The sequence below is a fragment of the Pseudophryne corroboree genome, chromosome 11 (assembly GCF_028390025.1).
Source record: "Pseudophryne corroboree isolate aPseCor3 chromosome 11, aPseCor3.hap2, whole genome shotgun sequence".
In the NCBI taxonomy this organism is placed as follows: Eukaryota; Metazoa; Chordata; class Amphibia; order Anura; family Myobatrachidae; genus Pseudophryne; species Pseudophryne corroboree.
The window spans coordinates 272,200,050-272,217,711 of NC_086454.1; the positions used below are offsets into that span (position 1 = coordinate 272,200,050).

Consider the following 17,662-nt stretch of genomic DNA (forward strand, 5'->3'; position numbering starts at 1 on the left):
TCCCCATGGTCCTGACGGAGTCCCAGCATCCACTAGGACGTCAGAGAAAATAAGATTTTACTTACCGATAAATCTATTTCTCGTAGTCCGTAGTGGATGCTGGGCGCCCATCCCAAGTGCGGATTGTCTGCAATACTTGTACATAGTTATTGTTACAAAAAAATCGGGTTGTTATTGTTGTGAGCCGTCTGTTCAGAGGCTCCTACGTTTGTCATACTGTTAACTGGGTTCAGATCACAAGTTGTACGGTGTGATTGGTGTGGCTGGTATGAGTCTTACCCGGGATTCAAAATCCTTCCTTATTGTGTACGCTCGTCCGGGCACAGTATCCTAACTGAGGCTTGGAGGAGGGTCATAGGGGGAGGAGCCAGTGCACACCACCTAGTCCTAAAGCTTTTATTTTTGTGCCCTGTCTCCTGCGGAGCCGCTAATCCCCATGGTCCTGACGGAGTCCCAGCATCCACTACGGACTACGAGAAATAGATTTATCGGTAAGTAAAATCTTATTTTTTTCAGTGGATATAAATTTTTTGGAACATCTACATAGAAAACTTGAAAGCCATTTAGAAGTTTTAATTGCAATGCTCATTGCATGTCACCATTTTATTAGCGGAAACAGTACTTTACTTCCAATGCTAGAAGACATATCTCAGCATACAGTTTTGTTAATTGAGGATATCCAAACCAGGATCAATCATTTATTTGACTGTAATCAAACACCTGGATATTCTGCTCCCCTTCTAAGTGTCTGTGTAGGTAGGCCAAGGTAAGTTTCATTTTCATCAACGTATTCTTCTTGATTGTAAAAATGCTCTATAATAAGAAATATCAAGCTAAAAAGATCACTTTAAGTTTGTGCTACCAGCCCACTGCCAGTGTGTACCGAGCATTAGGCTGCCGAAGGGGATGGTTATAGTTAGGTAGCTGAAATGGACAGTTAGGGTTAGGCTGTGGGAGCGGTGAGATAGTGCTAGGGTAATAATAGTGACCGTGATCCATTGGAATTTTTACTGTCAGGATTATACTGAACAGGTGCCAATGGGTGGGACCCTTCCATACTCTGTGTTCCTGGCGAGTTATTTTACTGTATTTTATGAAGTTCTGTCAGTATGTTTTCACATTCTGCTCCAGGTCATAAATTTGCCAAATATCAACTTTTAGCTTTGTTTTAACAGAATAATATGATTAATTATTATCTATTTTGTGATGACACCTCGACTATTTTCTATTCATAAGTGATTGGCAATGCAACCATGGATTGTATGCTTTTCAGGCAAGGTCTATTGTTATTTGAATAAGTGTTGAGTTTAGTCCATTTTTCTGTTTTTTTCTATGTCATTTTCACAATAACACAATTACATTTGCAGTAGTCTCTTGCACCTGCATAAAAGTGTGTGATTGTAGCTACATAAATTGTAAACATTCCCATATGTTATGATGTGTTACAAGTTATGGTTATTTTTCTAAAAAGTTAGGTTTTTGGCATTTACAATCTTGTATTACAGGTTGAGTCTCCCTTATCCAAAATGCTTGGGACCAGAGGTATTTTGGATATCGGATTTTTCCGTATTTTGGAATAATTACATACCACAATGAGAGATCATGGTGGTGGGACCCAAGTCTAAGTACAGAATGCATTTATGTTACATATACACCTTATACACACAGCCTGAAGGTAATTTTAGCCAATATTTTTTATAGCTTTGTGCATTAAACAAAGTGTGTGTACATTCACACAATTAATTTAGGTTTCATATACATCTTATACACACAGCCTGAAGGTCATTTAATACAATATTTTTAATAACTTCTTGTAATAAACAAAGTTTGTGCACATTGAGCCATCATAAAACAAAGGTTTCACTATCTTACACTCACTCAAAAAAGTCCGTATTTCGGAATATTCCGTATATTTCGGAATATTTGGATATGGGATACTCAACCTGTATAAAAATGCACATTTGTTGACCGTTAATTTCAGGACTAAAATGAAAACAAAGATGTACTGATTAAATCTTGACTAAAACGAAACAAAAACCAAGACTAAAATGTGATTTTACTTTAAATTTAGTCATTTTTTAAGTAAATGACTAAGACAAAAACTAAATTGAAAATACTTGCCAAAATGAACTATGATGTAAAGGATGTGACCTCTCTGGCACTAGCTAGTGCGCCCACTGTGTAAGGGCCACTACTCTGTGGCATAATGTGTGTAAGGGGAACTAGTGTGAAGCATAATGTTAATAAGGGTCTCTAGTGTGTGGTGTATTGTGACTAAAGGACACTACTATGTATTGTAATGTGAGTAAAGGGCCCTACAGACTGGTCGACCCGCCGCCGATACGGCAGACGGGCGACCTGGAGGTGGGTGGGGGAGAGGTGACGGGTAGAGTGAATTTTCTTCACTCCCCCCGTCACCCGGCTCTATAGCAGTGCATGCAAATATAGACAAGAGCGTCCATATTGGCCTGCACGCACAAGCGACAGAGTGACAGAGCACTAACGATGAACGAGCGCGGGGCCGCACATCGTTCATTGTTGGTGCCTCCACACTGAAAGATATGAGTGGTATTTCGTTCATTAATGAACTAGATCGTTCATATCTTTCACTGGTATCGACCAGTGTGTAGGGCCCTTAAGGGGCAATTCTACTGTCTGGCATAATTTGAATTGGTTGTGCTCTTGTGGGGCCATGCCCTTTTCCCACAAGACCACACCCCATTTTTAACACGTGCCTTTCCTTTTTCAAATATGACAGGGGGGCAGTCATCTACTGTGCCAGGTGCACTCCAACCTTTACATAATTTTATTTTGTTTCTGAAGATAAAAAGCTTTTCAAAGTGTTAACAGAAGCGGTCTTAAGATGGGAGGCATTTGATATAAATAGCACGGCGAGCGCAGTGAGCCTGCAAGGGACTCTTTTTGTGCTCACCCTGTTGCCAGGATCCTGGCGCCGGTATCCCGAGTGTTCGCTTACCGTAGTAGACCCTTTAAGATATTTATCTAGTCTTTAAAAAGGCATAGGTAAATGAATGCATATTTCGATACATATACTAAAGATAGGTTATGTGCACATCTCTTGGGCAATTATGACAAAATTGTGTCTATTACAAAACTTTTTTTGGAATATGTGACAAAGGAAATAACTGCTGGTTAATGTGGGCATTCACCGGTACAAGTGATCATTATCTGAAACTTGAACCTGACACATACCATCTGTAAATTATGCCGATTTTTGGCCATATATGCCTTATATTCAAGATTCGGAAACACTAGTACAAGAATAAGCCCTTACTGCTCGTGTCCAAGTACCCTTTTTTAACACCGTAATTGCCTCTCCAGATGTAAATGTCAAAATGTTACAAATGTGAATATTGTTTTATGAGCAAGTTCTGTGCAAAATCGCACAAGAGATGTTTATGCAAATGTACAGAGTCTGAGTCATTCACTCAAGGGTGTTATGAAACAGACAAGTGTTTATTAAAGCTGATAGGTAGATAATGATATGATACATTTTCAAAAAGTTAATGACTACTTTAAAAAAAAAAAACTAAAAAATGTGAGGGTTTCGGCCTGCGAAACACATTCACAAATTCTTCAAGATCTCACAACAGTATTTATTAATGTTTTTTTTTTTTTTAAGGTTCATTGTTTCTAGAGAACCGATACAATATTTGTGGGAACTAGGCTTTTCGTGGATTCGAATAGCAACTTGCTTAAACATCAGTGTTTCAACTTTGTACAGAAGACGACAAGAACTAAACTTGCCTACATCTTCTGACAACAGATTCAGTGATATATGTGATGAACTTGATCAGCATATCTTGAGTTTTCTAAATTCCACACCAAATGCTGGAGAAAGTTATATTCAAGGTAGTCTCAGAAGCCGAGCACTGAGAGTACAGAGGTGGAAAATTAGAAGGAGGCTGCAACTTCTGGATCCTGTTGGCCGAGCTGTTCGTAAAAGACGGGCTATTCGGCGTAGAGTTTATAGTGTACCAGGTCCAAATCATTTGTGGTAAGAACATGTTGTTGCAATCGCGCTCCCGGTGCTCGATCCTTCCCGTCAGGATCACAGAATATTATACCCGCTAGGGACACCAACACCAAAATCCTGAACAGGATCAGGACACCAGCGCCGGAATCCCGCCAGGATCCGAACCTCTGGATGCCAGAGGAGGTGAGTATGTAGCCGAGGGTAAGGGGGAGTGTTTAGGCACTTACTGGGGGAGGTTAGTGTTAGGTTGCGGGTTGAGGTGGTAAGGGTTAGGCACTAAGGGGGAGGGTTAGGTTTAGGCTGTGTGGAGGTAAGGTTAGGAACTAGGTGGTGAGGTTAGGGTTAGTCTGTGGGAGGGGAGTGTTAGGCTGCGGAAGGTGGGAGGTTAGGGTTAGGCATTAAGGGAGGAGGGTTAGGTTTAAGCTGCTGGGGTTTAGGGTAAGGCACTATGGGGGAGGATAGTGTTAGGCTGCAGGAGGTATAGGGGGGTAGCATACTTGCTGAGCCCGTCGGGATGCCAGTGTCAGGATATTTACTGCCGGCATCCTGAAGGCCAGGATATTGTGTATAATCCATTGTAATCTGCTGTGTGCACTTTCATTTAGGGTTAATAATCCAATAAACCAGAACCTATTTTTTTATCAGTTTTTTTTTTTTTGTTCTACTGTACACAATGTAATGGTGTGAATAGTAATTCTACTACTAGTATTATTTTATTGATATAAAAAGGGATTACTAAAATAAAAATATATTATATATCCCACCCATGTAATGTAAACTTTCCTTTTGTACTCGACAAATAAAGCATTAGTTGGTTTGTATATTAACTGTAATCTGTCAGGGTTTGCTATTGATAATACCTTCAGATGGTAGAAAAAAAACCTCTCCAAATCTGGTATAGTTGACACATTGTACCTCATTCAGATGTGATTGCTGTTTCTATCCTTTAGCTTTTTCCAATATATGCATATACTTGCAAATGTGAACCGCAATCTGAGCATAGATCTGCCCACTGCTGCCTCCTAGCTGGCATACAAATACTGATAAATCAGTACCATAGTTTCATATGGGTGCGTCACAAAGATATAGTGCCTCTGTAGACATGCAGGCTATGCTTCTCTCCCCGAATGCAGCGATCTCTCCAGTAGCAAGGTAATTAATAGCTGATCATTTATGCATGACCAGAAAATGCATTCTGAACATCCATGACTCATGTGTTCACCCAATCACTCCAATTTACCACCACGAACACTGTCTAAATGGTGTTTGCGACTGTTATCATAATTCATGCACTGTGAATGCGCATTGCAGCTCTGAGGTATGCACATTTTGAAAAGAGACTGATGTGCCTGCTGCAGCTGTTTTTCAACTAGATAAGAATGAGAGCATTGTTCTTAACGGTATATACTTAATGATGTATCCTTTGGTTAATTGTTCCACAATATTTAACCTAGTTACAGTATCACCTTTGTGTTAGTAGGTGCTCACAATTATTAAAAGCCCCTCATTTCTTAAGAAACGCATAAACTTAAATTAGACAGTTGTATAATTTTGAGTAGCAATTTGTGATTTTGTTGAAAACAAGGTCATCATAATAACCATTATTTTTTTTCCTTTCTTTCAGGCATATTGACAGTAACCACAAGCTAATCTCTTGGAGATTTGTGTTCCATGGTTGCATAGATGGGTTCAGCAGAAATATAATTTATCTTAAAACTGCTACAAACAATAATGCATCAACAACACTGCAATTATTTCAAAAAGGTGTATCAAGGTTTGGATTACCATTACGAGTAAGAGGAGACATGGGTGTTGAAAATATTAACATAGCACGTTACATGATTAACTCAAGAGGACCTAATAGGGGTAGCTTCATAACTGGCCAGAGTGTTCACAATCAACGGATAGAACGCTTATGGGCAGAATTAAACAGAGTTGTCATCTACTACTTTAAAGATTTATTTTTATGGATGGAGCATAGAGGAATACTAAATACTAACAATGAGTGCCATCTCTTTGCTTTGCATTATGTATATCTGAGAAGAATTAATCATGCAGTAACATAATTTGTTGAACAATGGAATAATCACCTTATGAGCACTGAAAGATACCATTCCCCAATGCAGTTATGGACAGCTGGAATGCTTCATAATCCAATGTTTGACACAGAAGTAAACATCGATGAGTATGGCATAGATAACTATGGCTCTACAGCCACAATAGAAACAAATAATAATGTTGTTGTACCAGACAATACCATTATATTGGATGTAGATGAGATGACAAACCTTTGTCTACAATTTGATCCCACAACAAATGATTTTAACCACGGAGTTGAACATTTTAAGAACACCTGTGATTTTCTTGAACGTCTAAATATAATTGTATAAAGATAATGATTTTTAAAAAAAATTCAGAACTTTATTTGTTAAACCTGATACTGTTACAACATTAAAATAAATTCAATCTCTGGAAGCACTTTATTTGCACTTTTATTAATTTACTAATAACCTGCTTTATCAAAGGCACGCAATATTTTTTCACCTTGATCCTCTAGAGGACACTGGAGTACATACAGTACACTGGGGTATAGACAGGTGGATAAATATATCCTGACACTTTAAATTTCTTTAAATAAGTTTAGCTCGCTCCTCTCCCTCTATACTCCTCCAAGACCATTTTAGATTAGTGGTTTGAGTGAGCTGGATGTTTCCTGTGCTCCAGCTCCTTTTTATACTTTAATTTTTAATTGCTTCTTCTATCAAGGCTGCAACAGGCAGATTGCAAGCTGCTGCTGTCTGTCTGCACAGTAGGAGCTACAGGCAGGCCCCGCCATGGCTTCCTGAGGACAGCATCCAGGGCCCTGGCCACAGGATCACCGGACCCTGGTGACCCACCACAGCTTACTGCGGTTAGTGTTCAGATCCTGCAACCTCCCATGCGTTGGCCGCGGTAAGTACACCAATCTCCTTGGCTAGCAAGAGTGGTTTCTAAAAGATGCAGGTGCCCATAGAGACAGGGCAGCACAACCCAGCAGATTAACAGCTTGGTGACATAGATGTCAAAGGCTGATGTATACAGCAGCCCACCCTATTTAACCAGTTTCCTGATGCTGCACAGTTTATTCAACTGTAGGATATCAATCCGGTGACCTGTGGCTCATAGCTCTAATAGCACTATGCTTTACAGTCTCCAAACACAGGGCCTGATTCAAAGAGGTACGCAAATTAAGATGCAAGTGAAATTTTCTCCACACCACAACTGCTGATATCAGCAAGTGAAGCTTCCTCACAGAAATAATGCGACTCACACTAGTGATCGCAACTCAACGTACACTGTGCAAGAACAGGAAACATTGATCCAGTATTTCTATGACAACTCATACTGGACACAGCAGTAGTGACGCATGCACCATGTTTTTGTACATTGGAGCTCGCAGCCGACTTCACACATACACCCTGAAAATGGGCATGTTCCCTCAGCATTTTTACAGCCACTCCCCACTAGCATCATGTTTCTATCCTCGAACAGTCAATTCCTGTCAACCACTTTGCTATTGCGTCCTCATCACTTTCTGGTTTGCAGCATCTTCATGCATTTGCATTGTGAATGCAGTTCATGTGCAGTCTGATAATCGCTTGGTTGCGTCAATATGCGTCCATCTCTGAATCAGGCCCACCCTGCCACAACGGTTGCTGCCATTATTTATACTGACATACATTTTTCAAATCGCACAGGCTGGGGGCGAGGCTTAGCGGCAGCGTGTTAAATCCAATTCCCCACGTTTGGAATGCTGCACTGGGGTCTCTTGCTTCATCTTCGGAGTGCCCAATCAGTCTGGCCATCCAGTTAGTCCAGAGAGGAAAGGAGAACTTATAGTACTTCCTCTCCATGTTGGTGTGCTCCTATAGACGGTTGCCACTCAAACACACTCACCAGCAGTCGGGTGCTGCAAATTCATTTCCACTGAGTGCTCAAGCCAGACATACATAGTAACATAGTATTTGAGGTTGAATAGAGGCAAATTGCCCATCGTGTTCAACCTGTTTTAACTTGTGATGATTCTACATACTCGCTAAATAATGTTTCATGACTAGTTAGCTACTATAACTCATGTTACCCCTGGATTAACCACGTTGATATTTTAAGTATTATAATCTTGGATAGCTTTTTCATTCAGAAATTTATACATTCCTTTTTTTAATCCAATTACAGAGTCCGCCATTACCACCTTCCCTGGCAGGGAATTCCACATCCTAATTGTACCAACAGTGAAGAACCCTTTCCTCCGTTGCGTTCGGAACTTTACTCCAGTCGCAGCGAGTGCCCACGTGTCCTAAACTGTGTTCTTTTAATCAATAATTCCTCTGATAACTCTTTGTGATGTCACTTTACATATGTGAAGATATTAATAATATCCCCTCTTAGGCGCCTCTTTTCTAGTGTATACATAATCAATCTAGTAAGTCTTTCCTTATAGTCCAGTTCTTCTAGGCCTTTAATCAATTTAGTAGCTTGCCTTTGAACACTTTCTAGTTCACTGATGTATTCTTTTATACAATGGTGCCCAAAACTGAACACAATATTCCCGGTGCGGACGTACCAATGATTTGTACAGCGGCATGATTACATCCGAGTCCCTAGTCTCAATTCCCCTTTTTATGCACGCTAGCACCTTGCCTTCTTTACTGCGTTTTCACATTGTGTACGGTTATTAAGCCTATTATCAATGAATACCCCCAAATCTTTTCCAACTCTGTTTCCCCTAGGTGTTCCCCATTTAATATGTAGGATGCAAGTTTGTTTTTGGTCCCAAAATGCATAACCTTGCATTTGTCTGTATTGAACCTCATTTTCCATTTAGACGCCCAGAGTTCAAGTTTAGATAGTTTTGATAGATCATTCTGCAAGGACTCCACAGAATTAATTACTTTACACAGTTTAGTAACATCTGCAAAGATTGACACTGTGCTTTCCAGGCCTATTTCTAGGTCATTGATAAATATGTTGAACAGTAGTGGTTTGAGTACGGACCCTTGTGGTATTCCGCTGACTACTGGGGACTAAGTTGAGGACTTCCCGTTGACCACTACTCGCTGTACCCTGCTATCCAACCAGCTGCTTATCCATGTGCAAATAGTTTTTCCTAGGCCAATCTCCTTTAATTTGACCATCAGTCTCCTGTGAGGAACTGTGTCGAAGGCTTTTGCAAAATCTAGGAAGATCACATCCCCTGCTTTTCCTTGATCAAGATTATTGCTCACTTCCTCGTAGAAGCTAATTAAGTTAGTCTGACATTACCTGTTCCTTACAAACCCATGCTGGCTCTTGCTGATAATCCTAGCGGACTTTAGATACTCCTGTATGACGTCCCTTAGAATTCCTTCCAATATTTTCACCACTATAGATGTTAAACTAACTGGTCTGTAGTTTCCCTGAAGATTTTTCGATCCCTTTTTAAATAATGTCACTACCTCAGCTATACGCCAATCCTTCGGTACCATGCCTGATCTAATTGAACTATTGAAAATCAAGTATAGGGGTTGTGCTAGTTGTGAACTAAGCTCCATAAGAACACTTGGGTGAAGTTCATCAGGACCAGGTGATTTATTAATCTTAATTTTGATTAATCTCTCCCGGACTACTTCTTCGCTTAAACATGTATCTAACCATGAATCATTACTGTCACAATTGTTATGCTCTACTCCCACCATCCGTTCTTCACTGGTGAATACTGATGAAAAGAATTTGTTCAGTATTTCCGCTTTTATCAATTCTCCTAATTCATCTTTTAATGGACCTATATTCTCCTTTTTTAACCTTTTACCGTTTATGTATTTAAAAAACTTTTTAGGATTGGATTTACATTATATAGCGATTTTCTTTTAATTTTCTCCTATGTCCTAGAGGATGCTGGGGACACTTTATAGACCATGGGGTATAGACGGGATCCGCAGGAGCTTGGGCACACTATAAAGACTTAAAACTGGGTGTGAACTGGCTCCTCCCTCTATGCCCCTCCTCCAGACCTCAGTTAGATTCTGTGCTCAGAGAGACTGTGTTTTTATTTTCAGGGAGCACTGCTGGCTACAGACTCCCTGCATCGTGGGACTGAGGGGAGAGAAGCTGACCTACTTCTAATGAGTTCAAAGGCCCTGCTTCTTAGGATACTGGACACCATTAGCTCGAGAGGGTCTGATCGCTAGCCGTGCTAGATGCTCGTTCCCGGAGCCGCGCCGTCAACCCCCTTGCAGAGACAGAAGAAATAAGCCGGGTGAATATTAAGAAGTAAAGAAGACTTCAGAGATGGCAGAAGACGCAGTATAAAGTACAGCGCGGTGGTCGCGCTGCGCGCCATGCTCCCACACACACACAGCGGCACTGAAGGGCACAGGGGGGCGCCCTGGGCAGCAATAAACCTCAGATCTGGCAAATACATTTAGGTGCCTGGGCACATATACCCCCACCAGTATAAATATAAATTCAAAAGAAGCAGGACTGAAGTGTGCCATTGAGGGGGCGTGGCTTAGCCCTCATAGCTCTAACTAGCGCTATTTTCTCCTCAGAGATGCTGAGCCTTCCTCTCCACTGTAACAAGTAACGGGCAAAACGGGGGCACAGTTGATTTGGTGCTTATTTGTGATAAAGCGCTGAAAACTCTGTGGCTGTGTATTGCACACTTCAGAGGTCAGGTGCTGGGTTGTGAGCTGGAAAACTCCCTTTGTGTCTCCCTGACAGGCTTAGTGTGAGTCTGTCCCCTATAGCCCAGTGTGTTTGGTGGTGTCGGTGCATGTGTGTCGGCATGTCTGAGGCTGAATGCTCTTCCCAGGAGGAAGTAGTTGTGGAGACCGTACAGACTGTGGGAGTGACCCCGTCGGCACCGCCGACTGCTGATTGGGTGAATATGTTGAGTGTTTTTAATGCTAATGTGGCTTTATTAAATAAGAGGTTATATAAATCTGAGTCCCAGCACTGAGCATGGAGGATGCATTGTCACAAACCCCTTGGGGGGCACAGACGCGTTCATTTGCTCAGTTAGTAGACACAGATACCGACACGGATACTGATTCCTGTGTCGACTATAATGATGCCAGATTAAATCTTAAACTGGCTAAGAATATTCAGTACATGATTGTGGCAATAAAGGAGGACCCTGAAGTTCCTGATACGAGGGTCTGCATGTATAAGTGTAGGAAACCTGAGGTAACGTTCCCTCCCTCTAATGAACTGAATACTCTTTTTTTAAAAGGCTTAGGAAAATCCTGACAAAAAGTTTTTGCTTTACAAGAGAATTCTGCTGACTTATCCATTTCCCTCAGGGGACAGGAAAATGTGGGAGTCAACCCCCTCTGTGGACAAGGCTTTATCCCGTCTGTCCAAAAAGGTAGCTCTTCCGAGTCCGAACATGACAGCCCTGAAGGATCCTGCGGATCGTCGACAGGAAAGCGCATTGAAATCGATATGTCTATACGGGGACGCTGCTCAGACCTACCGTGGCGTCGGCATTGGTGAGTAGCGCTATTGAAAAGTGGGCGGATAATTTATCCACTGAAATTGATACCCTGGACAGGGATAGCATTCTCGTAACTTTAAGTTACATAAGGGACGCTGCAGCATATCTGAAAGACGCTGCAAGGGATATTGGCATTTTGGTATCAAAGGCCAATGCCATGGCAGTCTCGGCTAGGAGGGCATTGTGGATTCATCAATGTAATGTTGATGCGGACTCAAAGAAAGCTATGGAGACTCTGCCGTATAAAGGTGGTGTCTTGTTTGGTGACGGCCTTGCATACCTGGTATCTACGGCTACTGCGGGTAAATCATCATTTCTACCTTATGTCCCTGCACAGCAGAAGAAAACGCCTCACTATCAGATGCAGACCTTTAGGACCAATAAGTACAAAAGAGGGCGAGGGGGCTCCTTTCTTGCTACTAGAGGTAGGGGAAGGGGTAAAAGATCACTTGCGGTGTCAGGTTCCCAGGAGCAGAAGCCCTCCACGGCTGCTGCAAATCCTCCACATGACGCTGGGGCTCCTCTGCATGAGTCCACTCAAGTGGGGGCACGTCTTAGGCTTTTCAGTCAGGTCTGGATTCGATCGGGCCTGGATCCTTGGGTATTAGACATGATAACCCAATGTTACAAACTGGAGTTTCAAAACGTGCCCCCTACAAAGTAGACAAAAACAGCAAGTTTAAAGATGAGGACCCGCATGTGAAACATCTTTAAACTTGCTGTTTTTGTCTACTTTGTAGACCATTTGATATGGTGAGAGACCACCCTTTACCTGATTTATATGTTCAGAAAGTAATATATGATATTGCACCATTGGAGGTTTTTCTCATCTTTCTCTTTTGGGATACATCTGTGGAGAGGAGGACCAAAACCATTGGGAATCCCTACTGGTAAAATTCCAGCCCCCCAATACGTGATTGTCTACTCCTAAAAAAGTAGACTCATCTTTAGGTATAAGGCTCATTTAAAGATTTTAATCCAACAGTTTGATAACATGTGTGTGATACACTATGAATGTTTATTTATGTTTTCTTTGAGCGCCTCTGGACTCTAATGGCATCTCTTTGACCGTATCTACAGTGGTATAGTCTAGGTGCTAAGTTTCCATCATTTTTTTTATACTCTCCGCCCCCCCCCTCCTCCCCTCGAGCACAATGCTAAGTAGACTTACAGTACCAGTTAGAGAATGTAAGCCACTTCGTGATACACTGGACAGTTTGTATCCCAACAAAGGGGGTGATTTAGACCTGATCGTAGATATGCTAAATTTAGCTCATCTATGATCAGCTTCCCTGACATGCGGGGGGGATGCCCAGCACAGGTCCTACCACGCCGTATAAGTACAAAAGCATTGCACAGTGCATGCAGGCAGGTAGCTACTCATTGCTGCCCGGGTCGCAGCTGCTACGTGTGACTTCACGCAGCCGCTGCGGCCCGCACCCCCAATGGTCTGGGCACGCCTGCGTTGCCCAGACAGCACACCTAAATGGTGACTAAATGCTGTAAGCCTGCCCCTCCCACCTAGTGACCGCCCTGTCAATCAGGCAGAGGCAATCGCAGGGCTAAGACAGCCGTCGGCTGTCGGGCATGCGCCGGGGCACTGCGGCGCTGATGCATGGGCAGTTCAGACCCGATTGCTGCTGTGCGAAAATGCACAGCAGCGGTCAGGTCTGAATTAGCCCCAAAGTCTCCAGACTGCAAATACAGTTTGAGAAATTATGGTTTTATTTGATGTGATTAGATATATATTTTGTCATTACCATACTGTACCTCCCAAGATGACCCTCTCCAATAGGGACACAAATGCTCTGCTACTTTACTTTTACCTTTCTCTATGATTGCCGACACCTGATTTGAACAGGTTAATGGGTAAGAAAATAAGAATTTACTCACCGGTAATTCTATTTCTCGTAGTCCGTAGTGGATGCTGCGAACTCCGTAAGGACCATGGGGGATAGCGGGCTCCGAAGGAGGCTGGGCACTCTAGAAAGATCTTAGACTACCTGGTGTGCACTGGCTCCTCCCACTATGACCCTCCTCCAAGCCTCAGTTAGGATACTGTGCCCGGACGAGCGTACACAATAAGGAAGGATTTTGAATCCCGGGTAAGACTCATACCAGCCACACCAATCACACCGTACAACTCGTGATATGAAACACAGTTAACAGTATGAAACAATAGAGCCTCTCAACAGATGGCTCAACAATAACCCGATTTAGTTAACCATAACTATGTACAAGTATTGCAGATAAACCGCACTTGGGATGGGCGCCCAGCATCCACTACGGACTACGAGAAATAGAATTACCGGTGAGTAAATTCTTATTTTCTCTAACGTCCTAGTGGATGCTGGGAACTCCGTAAGGACCATGGGGATTATACCAAAGCTCCCAAACGGGCGGGAGAGTGCGGATGACTCTGCAGCACTGAATGAGAGAACTCCAGGTCCTCCTCAGCCAGGGTATCAAATTTGTAGAATTTTTGCAAACGTGTTTGCCCCTGACCAAGTAGCTGCTCGGCAAAATTGTAAAGCCGAGACCTCTCGGGCAGCCGCCCAAGATGAGCCCACCTTCCTTGTGGAATGGGCATTGACAGATTTTGGCTGTGGCAGGCCTGCCACAGTATGTGCAAGCTGAATTGTACTACAAATCCAACGAGCAATAGTCTGCTTAGAAGCAGGAGCACCCAGCTTGTTAGGTGCATATAGGATAAACAGCGAGTCAGATTTTCTGACTCCAGTCGTTCTGGAAACATATATTTTCAGTGCCCTGACAACGTCTAGCAACTTGGAGTCCTCCAAGTCCCTAGTAGCCTAGGCACCACAATAGGCTGGTTCAGGTGAAACGCTGACACCACCTTTGGGAGAAACTGGGGACGAGTCCTCAATTCTGCCCTATCCATATGGAAAATCAAATAAGGGCTTTTACAAGACAAAGCCGCCAACTTTGATACTCGCCTGGCAGAAGCCAAGGCCAATAACATAACCACCTTCCACGTGAGATATTTCAGATCCACGGTTTTTAGTGGTTCAAACCAATGTGATTTTAAGAAACTCAACACCACGTTGAGATCCCAAGGTGCCACAAGAGGCACAAACGGGGGCTGACTCTGCAGCACTCCTTTTATAAATGTCTGAACTTCAGGTACTGAAGCTAGTTCTTTTTGAAAGAAAATCGACAGAGCCGAGATCTGTACCTTAATGGAACCCAATTTAAGGCCCATAGTCACTCCTGCTTGCAGGAAATGCAGAAATCGACCTAGTTGAAATTCCTCTGTTGGGGCCCTTTCGGCCTCACACCATGCAACATATTTTCGCCATATGCGGTGATAATGAGTTGCTGTAACCTCTTTCCTGGCTTTAGTAAGCGTAGGAATGACTTCCTCCGGAATGCCCTTTTCCTTCAGGATCCGGCGTTCAACCGCCATGCCGACAAACGCAGCCGCGGTAAGTCTTGGAACAGACAGGGCCCCTGCTGCCGCAGGTCCTGTCTGAGTGGCAGAGGCCATGGGTCCTCTGATATAAATTCTTGAAGTTCTGGGTACCAAGTCTTCTTGGCCATCCACGAGTATCGTTCTTACTCCTCGCCTTCTTATTATTCTCAGTACCTTTGGTATGAGAGGCAGAGGGGAGAACACATAAACCGACTGGTACACCCACGGTGTTACCAGAGCGTCCATAGCTATCGCCTGAGGGTCCCTTGACCCGGTGCAATCTTTTATAGCTTTTTGTTGAGGCGGGACGCCATCATGTCCACCTGTGGCCTTTCCCAATGGTGTACAATCCTATTGGAAGACTTCTGGAGGAAGTCCCCATTCTCCCGGGTGGAGGTCGTGTCTGTTGAGAAGATCTGCTTCCCAGTTGTCCACTCCGGGAATGAACATTGCTGACAGTGCTAACACATGATTTTCCGCCTATCGGAGAATCCTTGTGGCTTCTGCCATCGCCATCCTGCTTCTTGTGCCGCCCTGTTGGTTTACATGGGCGACTGCCGTGATGTTGTCTGATTGGATCAGTACCGGCTGGTTTTGAAGCAGAGGCCTTGCCGGCCTCAGGGCATTGTAAATGGCCCTCAGGTCCAGAATATTTATGTGTAGGGAAATAACCTGACTTGACCAAAGTCCCTGGAAATTTCTTCCCTGTGTGACTGCCTCCCAGCCTCAAAGGCTGGAATCCATGGTCACTAGGACCTTGTCCTGTATGCCGAACCTGCGGCCCTCTTGAAGATGGGCACTCTGCAGCCACCACAGTAGAGATACCCTGGTCCTTGGAGACAGGGTTATCAGCCTATGCATCGGAAGATGCGATCCGGACCACTTGTCCAACAGGTCCCTCTGAAAAGTTCTTGTATGGAACCTGCCTAATGGGATTGCTTCGTAGGAAGCTACCATTTTTCCCAGGACTCGCGTGCAATGATGCACCGCTACCTATTTTGGCTTCAGGAGGTCTCTGACTAGAGATGACCACTCCTTGGCTTTCTCCTCCGGGAGAAACACTATTTCTGGTTTATGTCCAGAACCATCCCCAGGAACAGTAGACGTGTCATAGGAACCAGCTGTGACTTTGGACTGTTTAGAATCCAACCATGCTGTTGTAGCACTTTCCAAAATAGTGCTACCCCGACTACCAACTGCTCCTTGGACCTCGCCCTTATAACGAGATTGTCCAAGTACGGGATAATTACAACTCCCTTTTTTTTGAAGGAGTATCAACATTTCGGCCATTACCTTGATAAAACACCCTCGGTGCCATGTACAGTCCAAACGGCAGTGTCTGGACTTGGTAATGGTAATCCTGTACCACAAATCTGAGGTACTCCTGGCGAGGATGGTAAATGGGGACATGCAGGTAAGCATCCTTGATGTCCCAGGATACCATGTAATCCCCCTCGTCCAGGCTTGGAATAACCGCCCTGAGCGATTCCATCTTGAACTTGAATTTTTGTGTTCAAGGATTTTAAATATAAAATGGGTCACACCGAACCATGCGGTTTCGGTACCCCAACCCGTGTGGAATAGTAACCCCGTCCTTGTTGAAGTAGGGGCACCTTGAGTATTACCTGCTGGGAATACCGCTTATTAATTGCCTCTAGCACAGCCTCCCTGCCTGAGGGAGTTGTCAGCAAGGCATATTTTAGGAAACGGCTGGGGGGAGACATCTCGAATTCCAGCTTGTACCCCTGAAATACTACTTGAAAGAAACAGGGATCCACCTGTGAGCGAGCCCACTAATTGCTGAAATTTTTTAGACGGCCCCCCACCGTACCTGGCTACACCTGTGGAGCACCCGCGTCATGGTGTGGCCTCACAGGAGGTGGGGGAAGAATCTTGATTCTGGGAACAGGCTGACTGGTGCAGCTTTTTTCCCTCTACCCTTGTCTCTGTACAGAAAGGAAGCGCCATTTGACCCGCTTGCTTTTCTGAAGCCGAAAGGACTGTACCTTTGTCTGTGAGGAAACCTGAGGTAAAATTATTTCTTCCCAGCAGTTGCTGTGGATACGAGGTCCCAGAGACCATCCCCAAATAATTCCTCACCCTTATAAGGCTCTCTATGCGCTTTTTAAGTCAGCATCACCTGTCCAGTGACAGGCCTCTAATACCCTCCTGACAGAATGGACATTACATTTATTTTGGATGCCAGCCGGCAAAATATCCCTCTGTGCATCCCCCATATATAAGACGACGTCTTTAATATGTTTTTATGTTTTCCAACTAGTATCCCTGTTTGACAGGGTCACCGACCACGCTGCAGCAGCACTATCTGCAGGTCTCAGTCTAGTACCTGAGTGTGTAAATACAGACTTCAGGATAGCCTCCTGTTTTTTATCAACAGGTACCTATTAAAGTGGCCGTATCCTAAGACGGCAGTGCCACCTTTTTTGACAAACGTGTGAGCGCCTTATCCACCGTAGGGGATATCTCCCAGCGTAACTGATCCACCTGGCGGGAAAGGGTACGCCATCAGTAACTTTTTATAAATTACCAGTTTCTTAACGGAGGAACCCACGCTTTCACACACTTCATTTATTCATCTGATGGGGGAACAAAACACTGCCTGTTTTTTCTCCCCAAACCTAAAACCCATTTTTAGAGGTGCTTGGGTTAAAGTCAGAAATGTATAACACATTTTTTATTGCCGGGATCACGTCACGGA

General features: G+C 43.6%; 1 long non-coding RNA gene across 2 annotated transcripts in view; it reads left to right on the plus strand.

Moving 5' to 3' along the window:
- Nucleotides 1–6,472, plus strand: part of LOC134969441 (uncharacterized) — a 157,552-nt gene extending 151,080 nt beyond the window's left edge. Inside the window, exons 4-5 of one of the 2 annotated variants that reach the window (XR_010189486.1) lie at nucleotides 3,644–4,018; nucleotides 5,622–6,472. This is a non-coding gene — a long non-coding RNA (uncharacterized LOC134969441). The remainder of the gene's footprint in view (nucleotides 1–3,643; nucleotides 4,019–5,621) is intronic. The other variant, XR_010189483.1, reaches the window with a different exon arrangement.
- The last annotated feature ends 11,190 nt before the right edge of the window (nucleotides 6,473–17,662 follow it).